The sequence below is a fragment of the Meleagris gallopavo genome, chromosome 1, assembly GCF_000146605.3.
Source record: "Meleagris gallopavo isolate NT-WF06-2002-E0010 breed Aviagen turkey brand Nicholas breeding stock chromosome 1, Turkey_5.1, whole genome shotgun sequence".
Lineage (NCBI taxonomy): Eukaryota > Metazoa > Chordata > Aves > Galliformes > Phasianidae > Meleagris > Meleagris gallopavo.
In genome coordinates, this window is record NC_015011.2 from 69,170,939 (window position 1) to 69,186,663 (window position 15,725).

Sequence of the window (15,725 nt, forward strand, 5' to 3'; positions counted from 1 at the left end):
CAACAGATTTTAATTCAAATTTTGTATTAATATATGTGGATATGCTACCTTAATCGCAACTTTAAATCTGTAAGAACCACAATGTCAGCTAGCAACTCGCTGATGAGTTACCTTCCTGCTCAGTGTAAAAGACAGAGCTATCCTCCTAACAGGTTTAGTGGCAGTGTGGCTAGCTACAGCTCTAAATATTTTCAGAGATTTTAGTCAATTTTTTGTTTCCTAGCTCTGATTCCTAGGATTAATAAATGCATCTATTATTGTCCAGGTTACACTTGTCCAATAAATGGAGTCCAATATATTTATCCCAATATATTTATCCCAATATATTTATTCTGCTGATCTTTACATCTTAGCTCAGTAAATTGGATAAAGCAAAATCCTTTGAGGATATCAGTCTATAATATGTTAGAACCATGGAAAAGGCTAGAACAAAGGTCAGAGATAATTTAGGTTGTGTTTCCGTAATGCTCAAGAGAAGTACAACAATGCTTGCAGTGAATCTCCTAGATATTTTGGGATATGCAATTCCTGAAACAACAGTGTAGGGGGACTGTAGTGAACACCACAGTTGCATACCCTTCTGCATGCTATTTTGTACTGACAGCCGATAGAAATGTCCAGATGCTTGCAAGTATTATGCCACAGATGTGAAAATTTAACTCCTTATATAGCTCTGGTTCTGAAATGAAATCAGTAAGACCTGACTTTTGCTCTAAACAGGAATAAAGATGGGTCACTACACCTCTGCCCCTATGGGAGGAGCCATGCTCTCCTGCATCTGTGCAGCAGAGGGCACACACACACAAAGAGCGTGTGTACATCAAACTGATTTTAATAGTTCAAAAGCTTTACCCACAAAATCAAGCATAAACTTTACACCTCCTTACGGATGTTACTATTAGGTGGGGCAGTTTTGTGTATGCTTTTGTGTAGGTTCAATTATAAAGAATATGATTAGAATTGTGTCAGCAGACAAGCAGACAACAGAATGCTTTCCCATATTTTAAGCTTAGCAACATGTCAGGTCTTGTAAAAAAAATCCCCCAACTGGATTCAACAAGTGATCAGGACTTTTAAAAATTATTAGAGTATAAAGAAAAATAATAGTGGAAGCCTATAACCATCTGTAATAATGAAGCAGCACATATTTGGATTCATAAACAATACTGACATCATCTTAACTATGTCTACCAAGAGGACCAAAGCCTTGAGCCATTTTGCCAAAAGCATGTGTTCCTTGCCTTTCCACTAATAGGTTGCTCAGAAGGATACTCAATTTTAAGAACAATCAAAGCTGTTCTTAACTACAGTGAGTCTTTCCTGGTTTGGCTTATGAATACCAGGTCTATCATATCAATGTGGTAGGGCCAGGAAAAAGAAGATAGGGAGTGGGTGGAGGACCTGGAACCTGTGTGCTATAAGCAATCCCACCCTGCTTCAATGTTGAGTAACTATCCAGAAACCGTGCTAGTGGGTGAGGGGGAATGGGGCCCCTCTTGCTTGGCTCGCTCAGCTTTCAGCTCTGCAGATGCTGAGCATGACTTTGAGGTTGCAGAGCCTGGTGGGACTGCAGCATGCCAAGGAGGCTCTACAGCCCCAGGTCTGATTCTCTGCTTCTGTCTCACTATGAAAAGTCACTGCCTCTAGCTTAAAAACTTGGATGTGTTTAAGACTTTTCCCCTCAGTTGTAGCAAGGCAGTAGCCTAAGCCAAAGAAGTCATACATGTTCAGTTTAAAATAAGAAGGAAAGAGGTACGACTAAATACAAACTGACTCTGGAAACTAATCTCAGGGATTTTTATTTCTTCTGTTTTTATACACCATTCTGTTTGTTGAAAGTTAGTGTTAGTTCAAAGCTTGTATTTTTCTTCTTATTTTGTATGGAGTCTGATAACTTTCAGACTAACTTGCTTTGGAACAGACAGAGAATATTTCAAGAGAAAAACAGATATGGATCTGAAGCCAGGGAAAAGTAGAATAATTCCAGGTCGCACTGAAGCACAATGCAAGTCCCCTAACAAGCCTGTTATCAACCTGATTTAGCTCTCAATCCAGAATAATTTTTTAATTATTAAGAGTTCACTTAGCTGTGGAGGCAAGAGGAGCAGCTTTATTCAAATGTGATACAGAATGGCTGCAGACTGTGTGACGAGCATTCCAGGCTGCTTTTAGTGTCGTTTATTCAGATGTCGTTAATTAGAAGAGTTATTTAATGTAACATAACTGCTTTGATCTTGAACTGTGGAAAATAAAGGCCACTTCAGCAAGATCAATTACAGCTCTCTGTTCTTATTTGCAAAACTAGTTTGAGGATACACATTTAAAGTAAAAGAGAAAACACATATGAAGTTACACTAACTGTATTTTAGTACCGGTCATTGGATAATGTTTTAACTCCTGCTCAGAGTAACATTCAGTACCATCTGTTATGGAGCTGTTCAGCTGACATAGGTTGCTAAGCCAGCACAAACACTGACTGGGTCCGTGATGGCAACTGAAATATAAATAAGTTATTTGAAAAGCTCAGCCTCAATCTTCCTTTTTGTTTTCCCATTGCATTTAAAGAACTCACTTTTATCCTCCATTTCTGGGAAATAGCTTTGATTCTCAGTTGTAACTTTAGTTTTCCTTTTGTACACTTATCTCAACTGAGTTTATTAAATAAGGTATAACCAAGCCTTATTTTCACTGAAAGAATTGCTGCCATCAAAACAACCCAAAATAAAAAATATTCTTCTTACCAATAAATAAAAATTAAATTAGTATTGCTTTCAGCTAAGCAGAGCTAGAAAAAAAAAGTCTCAAAGTCTTTTAAACAGTTCAGGTTAAGAAATTGTGCAGTTTGAATTTGGTATGCAAACATCTGCAGATAGCAAACAATGATTCTGATTCCAGAGCCCATCCCAAGCCAGGACCAGTACAAAATAAATATTACAAGAGAGGTTTCCAGTCTTGTAAGTTTTCATCAAAGCCTTTTGAAGAACAGATACCTTTGGAGAATTTCCACCACTCAGATTTCTGACATTTCCTAAGATGCCATTTGTACTGGAACCTGAGAGAATATTGTATAAAATATTTACCCTTTATTCCTTATCACAATTCCTCCTTCAGCCTATCTCATCTCTATTCTAAACATATCCTTACCTGAACATTTTCTTTTCAAGTCCATGTTTGGATGAGAAAAATAAATAAAATAGAATATGCTTCTATAAAAACAGGCTTTCTGAAGGCTTGTTTGACCTCAACAAATGCTGCTGACAACCTGAATTTATGAAGGAATTGCTCATAGGTACAGCCTTGGGTAAAGGAGGAAAAAATACAAAAATGATATGTACAGGGGAGAGGGTTGCAGTCTGTTTTCTTGTTATTTTGCTGAAGGTTTTGTGGCATTTATCATCTCCATCCACTACCGTTGTACACTGCTGCCTCTCTGAATTCAATCCAGAATGTTATTTCCCTCTCTAACTTGGCCATCCTTGAAGTGAGAAAGAAAGTAGATTTCCTACAGCAAAGCTGCCAGGGGTTCAAGTGGGGAAGACTGGTTGTGTAGGAACAGAAAAAGCAGAGTTCTGAGAAGAAATGTCACTAGAAGAGGAAGAACTAAGACATCATTAATAGGGAGGAATTGGCAAAACAGCGTATTGACAGAGGAAATGCCAGTAGGATAAGCAGTGGAGTAGGGTATTTTCCTGAAGATGATCATCAACAGAATAAAAAAACCTAGAAAGTTTCTGAAAATAATTGGAGGTAGATGTAACCTGTCTGCCAAATGTGATTTAATGAGAAAAAAAATCTCCTTACACTTTGTGTTGTATTTCTTAGCTCTGGACAGCTGGAGTTTTCAGTTACAAGTTTGCTCTGTAATATTACAAGGTGGGTTTATTGAGAAAGTGGGAGAAAAACTCTGTGCTAGTCTCCTTTTAATTAAATTGCGTGAGTAATTAAGCTTACTATAGAATGTTCTCATGCCTGGGAGCCCAGCTGCTCTTGAACAATTCATTTGTGAAATTGTATCTGAGAATTAAAGGAACCTCTGGGTATTTTGGTTACATCTTTCCTCTACGTTTTGTTGGCAGCAAAATGAAAGTGTCTGGTCTCTTTTCTGCCATTTTATTTCTTCCATTCTTCCTGCCATGCCAGTACAAATCAGATGATGTGATAGGACTGTCCTTTCAATGTGGAAATACAAATACAAAAAGATATGTATGTATATTTTCTGAGCAAATTGCTTCTAGAAATTTCCACAATAGCTTCCTGACTTAGCATTGTACCATGACTACTTCTGGTACTAAGACAGCTGAAATGCCTTTGTCCCCATGCCAGTTCTCATTTGCTTAGAAAACAGAGAAATGCTGACAATGACATGGTTTTGTTCCACCTATTAAAACTACCACTATTAGAAAAGAGTATCTTTTCATTTCTACCTCATTATGACTTGATCCTTCACTGAATCACCTTTTTTAAAAATACAGGCAGAACTAGTAAACTACATCAGAGAGACGACCTCCACCAAGCTCAGGCAGCCTCCCAGCAGAAAAATGCCTTTCTGGAACCCGAACAGTGTTTGCAGAGACACAGACAAACTAAAGCAATGCTGCCTGGTTTACTCACTTCAAAAAATGCCACAATCCAAATTGTGTTTTCCTCTTTACTATATTAGCATTTATGGGAGCAACATGGTGTTGTTAATATATAGCAACGACTGAGCACTGTATTTATGCCTCAATTATTTTCTGTCTTGAGAATATAATGCCTGGCAAGGACTGATTTTCTGAAATACCAAATTGTTGCCTTAATGAAGATGAAAAAAGAGACTGCTCTGCAGGCTCAATGTAAACTGCCACTGCATTTCCTCCTAACCAGAGGTCATTTTCTAAAGCTTTCTTCCCTGTCCATTATATAAGCTCTTTCTCCTTCTCCTGAGTGCCTGAGCAACCTGTCTCGCAATTACCCTGTTTTCCCAGATACTCAGCACTGTAAGACATTACCAGCATCTCAAATCAAACAAGACCGTTAGATCATGAAGATGACCACTCAACAGTAATAGGAGATTGCGTTTCACACAGCTGCCCTTGCCCTGAGTTGAAAACCTTATTTAAGACTAAAGTAACTTTCCAGAAAGGCATCTGGCCTTTATATATAGATTTTTATATGCTGTATCAAAGCGTCTTATTTTACTTTAAGTTTGGCAGTATTCAGCTTTTAGCCTCCTCTCTCCAACCAGAGCAGAAACAATCATTTACCTTTTCCAGGTCTTTTTCCTGGAGACCCTCAGCAGTGCCAAATGTGCTGCCTCTGACCCAGCAGGGAGGCCAGGCTGCGGTGTAGGGAAGGGAGTGTATTGCTCCCTGGGGAAGCAAAAGAGTCTGAAAGCATAAAATGTTTTTATAATTTTTACTCTGCCTGTGGTAAGTCATGCACACAATAATTATAGAGAATCATAATGGAAATGCTTAGATGGGCAGGAATGGAAAATAAATGGGAAGGTCCGTGTCAGAGAGGGAAAAACAGCGGAAAAAACTCTAAGAGTATTGTGGGTGCTTGTTAGGACCCTATTCATCAATATCACAGAACATTTGTGTTTAGCTTCTTAGGATGCTGATTCAGAAACTAGAAAGACAGCCTACAGTAAGGAATGCCTCCATCCAGAATGCAAAAAACCACGCCAGTCACCAAAAGACAGTGGAAGACATTAGAGAAGAGGGCAGGGTTCTTAAAACACCCTGATAAAGTAACAAAGGGCAGAGAATAAATTCTAATGATTCACAAAACTGGGCACATACATTTTCTGTTTATGAATATACATTTATAACTGTGAATCCTTGAAGCTAACTGTCTTGTAATAAAATCAATTTGTCCTCCCCTAATGTCTTGCATTGAGTTCTGATACACAAAAAACACTTTATGCCAGCAGAAATGTTTGTTGAAATCTAATTTTAAAATTAGCTTACTGTTAGTTCACTTTCAAACTCACCCTTCAAAGGCCTTGTCAACAACACATATGTTCTCACAGTTGCCTAATGACCCCCCATCACCAAAGTTACAGCCCCTTTTGGACCTCCAGCATCAGTTTTTAATACTCTTTGTGCCAAGAAAATCACAGACTCACAGAATGATTGAATCACTTCAACATTATGGGAATTGACATTTCAACAACCCATAAATATAATGATCTTCTTTTTCTTAAATATTTCTGCATGCATAAACCATTTTACAGACAACAGTGATTGTACACAGAGAAGCTCACAGAAAACTTTGAACAGACACAATTATTATTTTTTCAGGATGTATTTCATATAAGAACATTCATAATTTTTTTTTTAAATGACTCATTTGCCCAATTGCATTTACCACAGAAATTAATTTCTTCCTAAAAGCTGCAAGCAAGACCTATGCAAAATTTTCAGTGAAAACTGTTTTTCTTAGCTACTTATTGTAAGAGATTTCATTTATTTTGCTTATTGAGAATCTGCTTTTGTTAAAAAATTGTGAATTTTTACTTTACCTTCAGGGAAATGATGCAATTTATTTGCAATTTTTTCTTGCAGACTTTTAGGCTAGCCAGTGAATGTACAGAAGGAAAATGTTAATACACCAGCTAATGATGACTTACTATTAAAGAACAGGAAAAATTATTTGTTTAAAGTGAGTGAGAAAATCTGTGCTAATTTTCCTGTCTTTGTTTCCATCCTGACTCACAAGGAAAATACTTTTAAAGTTCTTATGAAACAAAACATTCTGAAAATACTGAAGTCTGAAATGACAATATTTTTCATTTTGTCCCACTTTAGTAGCCACGTTTCAAAGGGGAAATGTTTTCCTATCTTATAAAATTAATGCATTTTCTCCTCAAAGTGACTGAGATTCTACCTGAAGATGTGCTCTACCATGTGCTGCCTGGGACAGAATGATAACCACATGCCTCAGAGAAGAGGTAGTCTCCTTTATAGGATACTACTATAAGGAATTATATATATAAGATGTGAATCCTATGACACAGCAGATTAGGCTGGACAGATCCAGTTCAAATACTGGTATGGCCTTAACTACAACAATTTTCAGCTAATCAGTAGTGTTCTGAAATATGCTTGCCTCATTATTTTTTTTTAACAAATTCTGCAGATGGATTCAAAAAAAGCCACTCAAAGTTTTGTCATGGGCAAAGTCCATTCTGAAGACTTTTTTTTCCACTTATGTTCACTAAAAGTTATTAGCAATTGAAGATCTGACAGAAGAAAAATATATTCATACGGAAGTATTTGCACATTCATATGAGGCTGTCTAATTGACAGGATAATTACAAGGGGAGGTTTAGATTGGATATCAGGAAAAACTTATTTATAGAAAAGGTTGTTAAGCACTGGAATAGGGTCTCCAGGAAGGTGGTTGAGTCACCATCCCTGGATATGTTTAAAAACCATTTGGATTTGGTGCTCAGGGACATGATTTAGTGGCGGGGGTAGTATGGTTAGGTTCGTTGGACTTCGTGATCTTGAAGGTCTTTTTCAACCTGAGCTATTCTATGATTCTATGATTCTAGTATCCATGCTTCAAAGTCTGCAGCTTTTAGGTTTGGGTTTTGTTTTTCATTTTTTAAATAGGCTTTGAGGATGCCAGTATTGCAATCAAGTGTTCCTAAATAATTATACACTCATTAGGTAGCTAACTACTTGAATTTCTGTAATAAGAAAGCTTATTACATGCAATTATATTGGCAATCCCAAAGGCCATTTAGAAGATCTAGATTCAGAAATATGTCCAAACAAAAAAAAGAGGAAGAGGTGTTCTTTATTTCATTTTATGCATTTCCACTGATTGTTCTCTGGCAACTTTCAAGCTTCTCTTGCAAGCTTTATGTGAGTACAAAATAAAAATAGAGAATGATGCTATCTGGACTAACACTGAACTGTTATTCTTTTTTTTTTTTTTTTTAATCCATGGAACAGGCATATAGGTGCTGCAAATTATCTTCATCTTGTTTTTGAGCAATTGGCTTCATGTTGGATCTGGAGGTACTTGCTGTAGAGATGAGGTGGCAGCTTGAGTATTCACAGTGTGAAATGTGTAATTATCATCTGACCATATGAAGCTGAAATAAGAACACATTCTCTTCCAACCGACTTTGATGTGTAGAACTTCCCTAGGATCCTCCCAACCTCCAGCAAGTCACAATATTGAATTTGTTTGATAATGAATTACACACTTAGTATTATAAAGGTTCATAAATCTATAAGCCTCGAACTCATTCCAAGTAAGTCTGAGACAATTTATCTTTCTCCCTGGAAATTACGCAAAATTAAGTTATGCAAAATCTGAGGTTTAGCATGGGTTGGAAAGAAAAACCACTTGAAACACTGTAACTTAAAGTGAGTTTTCTTTGATAATTTTGTTTTACCCAAACAAAAAGCAAACCTCAGGGCAGAAGTGTAAATCAGAACAGATAGAAATCATCAAACGTTTATGCAACACTCCATGAATCAAAGGTACATAAATTCACTGACAGAAACACTTCTTGAACACAATGTGCATAATCTGTATTAAACACAAAAATTTTATCTCTCCTGTTATCAACCTGTGCTTCCAAAAAAGCCCAATACTCTTATGCTTTAAGTCTCCCACCTCCATCTTAAAATTCCAGCTCTATTACATTGCACAAAGGATAAATGGATGGCACTCTGAAAGTAATTCTTCCTATTTGTTACCATGGAAATGACAACAGATAAAAAGAGCACAATAACATCATTGTTAGAGCAAATTCTCAGCTACAAAACACTTTTTTGGTATAGTCATCACCTTTAGCTATGCATTTTCACTTGTGATGAACAGGAGTCTGCATGTTGCACACATAAAGATCTTCATGGCCATCCAGAATGTGGCTTGTCTTTCATAGAATCATGGAATCACAGAATCATAGAATGGCTTGCGTTGGAAGGGACCTCATGTATCATTAAGTTCCAATCTGCTTGCCACAGGCAATGTTGTCAGCTGCTAAAACAAGTATTCAATCAGCCAGGGCCCCATCCAACCTTTCCTTTGAGTGTTTAATAGATTGTCATCACTGCTAAAAAACCACCCATAAATTCACTGTGTGGACATCCACAGTTTGGTCTCCATAAACTTTTGGCAAGCACTGATGAATGACAATGGTTAGATTATTTTCTGCATAGAGGCATTCAGTGACACAACTTTGCTTCATATCTTGGTTCCATGACAGATACCATCTTGTCTCATTGCCCCTCTGCTGCTGATCCATTACAACGTAATAAAATAGGAGACATTACCTTCAGAGCAGCCCTTGTACAAACTCAAAATAATCTCAACAATGTCTTAGCTGTGGTTTTAATTGCATGTGAATGCTTAGTTTAAGGTCAAAAGTAATTTAGTTTAAACTGACTTGGTAATCTTTCATTCTCCAGGTCATGTAAGCAATGAGTAAATTATCAACCTTCAATTCTGAGGTCAAGAGACTTCAGAATTGATTTCATATTGGTCTCCTGGCATGCTTTTCCAAAGACTCTAAACTGTGTTTATGAGTTGCCGCCATTAATAACTAATAGAGTTTTAGGATATTAGCAGTGGAAAATTAAACCCATTCAAAAGAAAATATGCTGAAATCAGGATTTTAAAAAAAGGGATATAAAAACTAAATTTATCTACAAACAGCTCATGAATGCTCTGTCTTATAATGCTTGCCACTGAAAAACAGAGACAGCAAGTAAACTGAGATGTTTTGCACGCAAGATTAAAGAGGTCATTATGGCAACATCTCTAACTTTGAATCTCTTTATGTTTCCAAATGCAAATCATCACAAAACAAAGAAATATACAGTAAAGGACAGACACATGGTCTGGACTACTCTCTCATCACTTGGCAAATGTTAAAGTTAATGGTCCTCACACTGTTCAGGTATATTTCTTTTGCCCAATGTTGTTAGTGTCCTGAACTCATTACCAATAGGTAAATTCAGATTAGTCTATTCGGTTCTGATTTAAAATAGAGTCAAGAGTATTCATACAGTCTGAAATCTTGGAATCTTTAGGAATCATCTAGGGAATTACAATCAAGCAGTCCTGTGAAAAATTATATGTAGGTTCCCCCAAACTCAAAGAATGTAAATTCCATGTAAGTACTAGATATTTGTCCTGGACAGTCCTTGGCTATTTCTTTCCATTGCCTTCAAATTCCTGACAAAAGCACTAACATTATACTATGCTTTCATATTTACAGCAACTCTTCCATAGTTTAAAAATCCATGAGATGGTTACATTAATGATCAATAAGCACACTAATGTGTCTCGCTCCAATTTATAGGAGGGAGATGAGGTTCTTTTAATATCTGTATACCCAGCGTGAGATTAAGAAACAACGGTTCATATGTTAGTCCAACCAGTTTATTATAAATCCTAATCAGGGAGATGGGGAAGGGAAGGAGGGCAATAGAAAAGATAGAAAAGAAGCAAGAATTGTGTAAAGCGGGGATAGAGTCACCACCAGGATCCAGCAGCAGTCCCGTTGCACAACGTTTCTAAGGTCCGAGGCAAAAGCAGCAGTGGGGAGAGAGCAACAGGTGACAGGAGGAAGTCGCGGAGTCAATCCAGGAGGAAACAGCAGGACTCAGGTAGCAGGCCCAGGAGACTTCGTCAGCATGCAGGAATTCCGTAGTGAGGAATCTGATGGCAGACACCTTTGTTCTTCTTCACGAGGAATCTGTTGCCAGAAAAACCTAAACCTCATGGTTTTCGATTCCTCTTTTATCCTGCTTATTCTCCTGCCTACTTGACATCTCTGGGTGCTTGAGCAAGAGTCATCTGAGTACCCCCTGAGATGGCCATCATCCTGAGGTAAATCCACACAAAAGACCTCTTCACAGGTATTAATCTGTAGGTTGTCTCTCTCTCTCCTTGCCCCTGGCCTTGTCCACCTGTGTCCCCCAGACAAAGGATTTCTCAACCCCTGCCTGGACTTGCCTGGACTTGTGTCCCCAGCAAGCTTTGAGACAATGAAAATTAAATAATCTCTTACATAAGGTTAAAAAAATATCAGCATCAGAATTAGAACTGCAACAGCTCCTACCAAAATGGAAGACAACATCTAACCTACTCACACAGTAGAAACCAGTTTGCAAAAAATGAATCATAGTATGTACAAGGTAAATAACAGAACACAAAGCAGGAGCATAACCAGAGACTACTGAATGTCACAGAATACATTAATGTAGCCTTTCTCTTGCAGCTCTAAAGGGTACTTGTACAGACAGTGACAGCAGTGAGTAGCTGGGGAGAGAAACAGGGAGGAGGAAGAGTTGGTTTGCAGTAGTTTAACTGTCATGAAACAAGCAAGGTATGTACACACTGTCCTAGCAAACTGGGTTTCAACTAGAAGTTTGGTGACAAAGGTTTTTTGAGTCCAAATATTTATTCATAGACAGTTATTAAACAAAAAGAATTTGAACCCACAGCAAAAACCTCCCAAGTAAGTAGCCCTAACCAGCCTCACTTTACAAAGGTTGCCCAAGGGTCAGGGCCTGGGAACATTCAGAGGCTTTAATGGCCCTAACGGGACTCATTCTGGCCTTTCCACACCCATGCCCATTGGCCCAGGAGCCCCATTTAAACCCAGGCCTGGGCACCCACTGGTGCACTGGACACTGCCAGAGGGATGCTGTAGTGCAGATATGTCCAACCCATGGCTTGTGCTCTGCATGAGGGCCAGTCCAGCCTGCCCTGCAGCTGCCCCATGCCATCACAGCAGTGATTCTGTCATGCTGAGTGGCCTGATCTGGCCTTAGTGCACATCTATCACTCAACAACAACCAAACTCTAGTGTGTGATTGGCACTGTCTGTCCTGAAACAAAGACATAGGGAAGGGAAGTGCAGAGCAGACCCAAATTATGAGGAAAAAAATATGCATTTTGATACATTAACTGAACTCAGTCTTGTGAACAGTGAAAAAAGTACAGCTTTTATTAAAGGAATCTGAGAAGAAGTTTCAACACTGGTCAAAAAAATCATCATTTTTTGGGGTACACTTGTGACTCCATTTTCTGTTGACATAAATACATTACTTGTGAATTTTCAAACTGAATGTATAAGAGCTGCAATCAGATATTCAACTGAAAAATTTGATCATGTTTTTAACCAGGCTTTTATGAGACTTATCTTACCAGAGAAAAATATCCCTCACTTCACAATCATTCCTTATTCATGTCATTGCTTTTTGGCAGTATGTACACTCATGATGAACAACTTGAGAACTCAGTCAGAATTGCAGCCACTTCCATCAAACCAGTCTGATATATTAGTTTAACAAAAACATGGTCAAACATTCCACTAGTTTTATGAGTTTCCTTGCTCTTTTTTTAATGTTTTAATAAAAAATATAAAAATATAAAATAAATTTTGTTACTTATATACATTAACAATATTAGATACATTTTATAAGCAGCCGTAGACCATTCCTCTTCACTCACTGTGGCCCAGAAAATCCAAAAGGCTGGACACCCATGCTGTAGTGTATTTGTCTCTGTGCCTGTCTCCAGAATGAACCTAGTAAATACACTGACACACACTGTGGCCTTGTCTTGTCCCTTATGCTGTTTCCTTCATCTCCTGACCAGGCCCTGGACCTGGCTCTCGCCTTGACTATGGTTGTTGATGGACACATTAACAGCCCTCAGTTCTGCCTTACTTGGATTCATCCTGGTGGTCTGCACCTCATCAGTGGGGGCACTGCAAAGCTAGAGTCACCCATGAATCTCAGCTTGCCCACCTTTTTTGGGAGCAGCCAGATCTTGCAGCTCTATGACACACTGTACTAACGGCACTGCCTAAGTGGGGCAGAAATTTTTTGTGCTTATCTTTGTTAACTCATTTTTCTTACTGTTCTTTTTGTGTAGTTGTGGTCCTGCTCATTCTCACTTGTCTACTAGCTCTTATGTTAAAACTCAAGCAAAACTTCTCCTCTTTTTCCCCTCCTACCCCTTCCTACCTGCCTTTAAGAAAGGCATGCACCACAGGTCAGCTCAAGTTCTTTGACTACTTTGGGGCCATATGGGTGCTAATATCAAAGTAAATAACACAGAAGGAACTGGGGGGTTAATTTTGGATAAGATTAATTGATGATAATACAGCTGAAGAAAGCAGATGAAGTGTGGGGCAAAGAAGAACTTCATTGAGTCAAAAGCAGAAATAATAAGATTAAATAGTGGTAAAAAAAACAACTTCTTGGAAGGCAATGTTAAAATTTTCAGCTTAATCAAACTGACATTTAATTACTAATATAGAAAGGAACAGTACTTTTTCACTTTGTTTCCCCTTCCCACCATCCTTGACAATTAGTTGCAACTCACCTGGTCAGTCTCATTGATCTGGCAGAAGGAGTACATGAGTTTTGTCAGACTGCTCTTGTGCTGACACAGTTATCTGTGCTGTGAACTGGCTCAGAACAGTATTGCATTACTATGGATAGAGGAGAGAGGAAAGCAGTGTGCAGCTGAAGTAGGTCTTGCCCCTGCTGGCAGAGGTGAGCTGTCATATTGGCTTGGACCCAAACTGAACTCATTGTTTCAACTGGGTGTGCTAGAACAAGCCTTTGACAGCTCGTGAAAAAAATAGGTGAAGCTTGGCAAGTCTGAGAACCAGGTATTGACTTGTAACTTCATACGGCAGGGAAGGAGAAAAAGTTAGTAGTGAAAACAGGCTATTCTAATTTGAACTGGCTGTACTTATTCATGTAAGTACATGTATGTTAAGTATAAATGTAAGGTAGGGCTTATCTTCTTGTCCTGAGCACAGGGCTACTGGCAATTTCCTGGATGAGGGTCAGAGATGCTTGAACTCAGGTTTAATTTTTAATGATGTGAACAGTAGATGGGACTGTGCTTGAATAAAAGATTCAGAGATGAGATGAACCTACACTGCAAACCTCCTCTCAAACACCTAAGGAGTAGCAACCTGTCAAGAGCAATAGGGTAGAACTACTGGGGGACAGAAAATTTAGTCAGTAAAGGCAAAGGCTGCATTCTGTAACACACAGATTTTCTACAGTTGCGTTCTTTGTGACATTACCATCAACAGCATCTCCTTAGTGATATTAGTTTTTTTATTTATCAGAATAAAATTTCTATTTTGCTAACATGTAGAAGCTGCATTTAGAATGAATGATGTACTATTGAAGATACTGAAGGAATCTTCTCCCTCCTTCCCTTTTAGATACTATGTACTGTATGGCCAGTATACGTTATGTTGTGTATCATCTACAAAAACATTATATTTTTAGCTTCCGTGGGACCATGTATATAAATACTAGTACATGAAATTATACTATCGGCTTTTAAATTTTTGTTGAACTCTTCTGTTAATGTTCTGAAAATATTTGTTCAGGCAAATGAAAGCAGTAAAATATTTTACTACAGATCAGTCAAAGGTTCTCACAACCGTATCTTCCTAAATAACAATATTCCAAGCTATAAATCAGGGATCCATTTCAGATATCTAAAAGGTAAATTTAACCAGCTTGTTTTGATTACTACCAAGTAATTTAATGTTTTTCAAATGCTGAGATTTAAGGTGAAATAAAGTCAAGATATAAGCATTTTCTTCTCTTGTAGTAACTTCACTGTTAGAAACAAATTGCCTAGGCACTATGCAGTGGGGTTATGTGCATATTTTCTATCGCCATTAACAATTATAAGAGTGGGGTGTGTTGCCCAGCATACGGAGCTTCAAGTATACAAATTGTTAATAAATTTGACTCCTTACAAAATAGAAAACTAAAGCCATGATGTGTGGTTCAAGACATTTTTGAATATGCTCCTTTAGCTACCCCAGAACCTTAATTACAAGCTGGGCAGCCATCTGAAGACTTGCAGTAGCTTAGCACACATCATGGAAATCCCCCGGGTAGCGGAGTAAGAGTTCTGTTCTGCACCATCATTTCTGCTGGCAAAGAAGTTCCTTTAATGTCAGTGATTTTGCCTCAAGGAGGTTCCAAAAAGTCCTCAAATCATATGCACAACCTCAATAACATTCCTAGATGGTACATGGGACAAGTGACTGGGTGCCTTCATTGAAAGCCATTTTTCTCCCTCTTCTTTCTCTAAATCTTTACCAAAAGGCCTACCATGAATAACTACCAGCTCGAACTCAGTTTTATCACATGCTCAGCACACCTACAGACACCTCTTCAGCAAACCTCTCCCCTAACTAGTACATTTTGTTCTGCTTAGCCACATTCTAGCTTCCTCAAGAGCATGTACCTCACCATACTTCTGTAGTTCTCTCTCCCTAGCCTGTTCTCATTCACTGGCCTCTTCCACCTTCAAATGCCAGTTGCCATAGCTTGGTCCCTAGTCTCCCCACTGCAAGTCTGCTCTGCAGAAATCCCTCATGTCTGGCTGCTAATCTCCCTTTGAAAGTGTCAGTGGTGCAGATGGTAAGTACCTAGACAGCTGCAAATGGATGTTTTAGATAATGGGTGTCAGGGGAACAGCACAGAGAAAATCATGGTCTGTGGGCATTTATACCAGCAATTTAATAATCCTCAAGAATTGTTTAGATGTACTCAAATAAAGGGTACATCATTTGTCCCCCCAAATAAGGGGGAAAAATCTCTTGAAGTTCTAGCATGTTTGCCAGCAGATGGAAACACTTCTTCTTCCTCCCATTGATATCAGTGACCAGCAAGAACTCAATGCATTCTGGGCTCTTGTCATTTTTATATCCT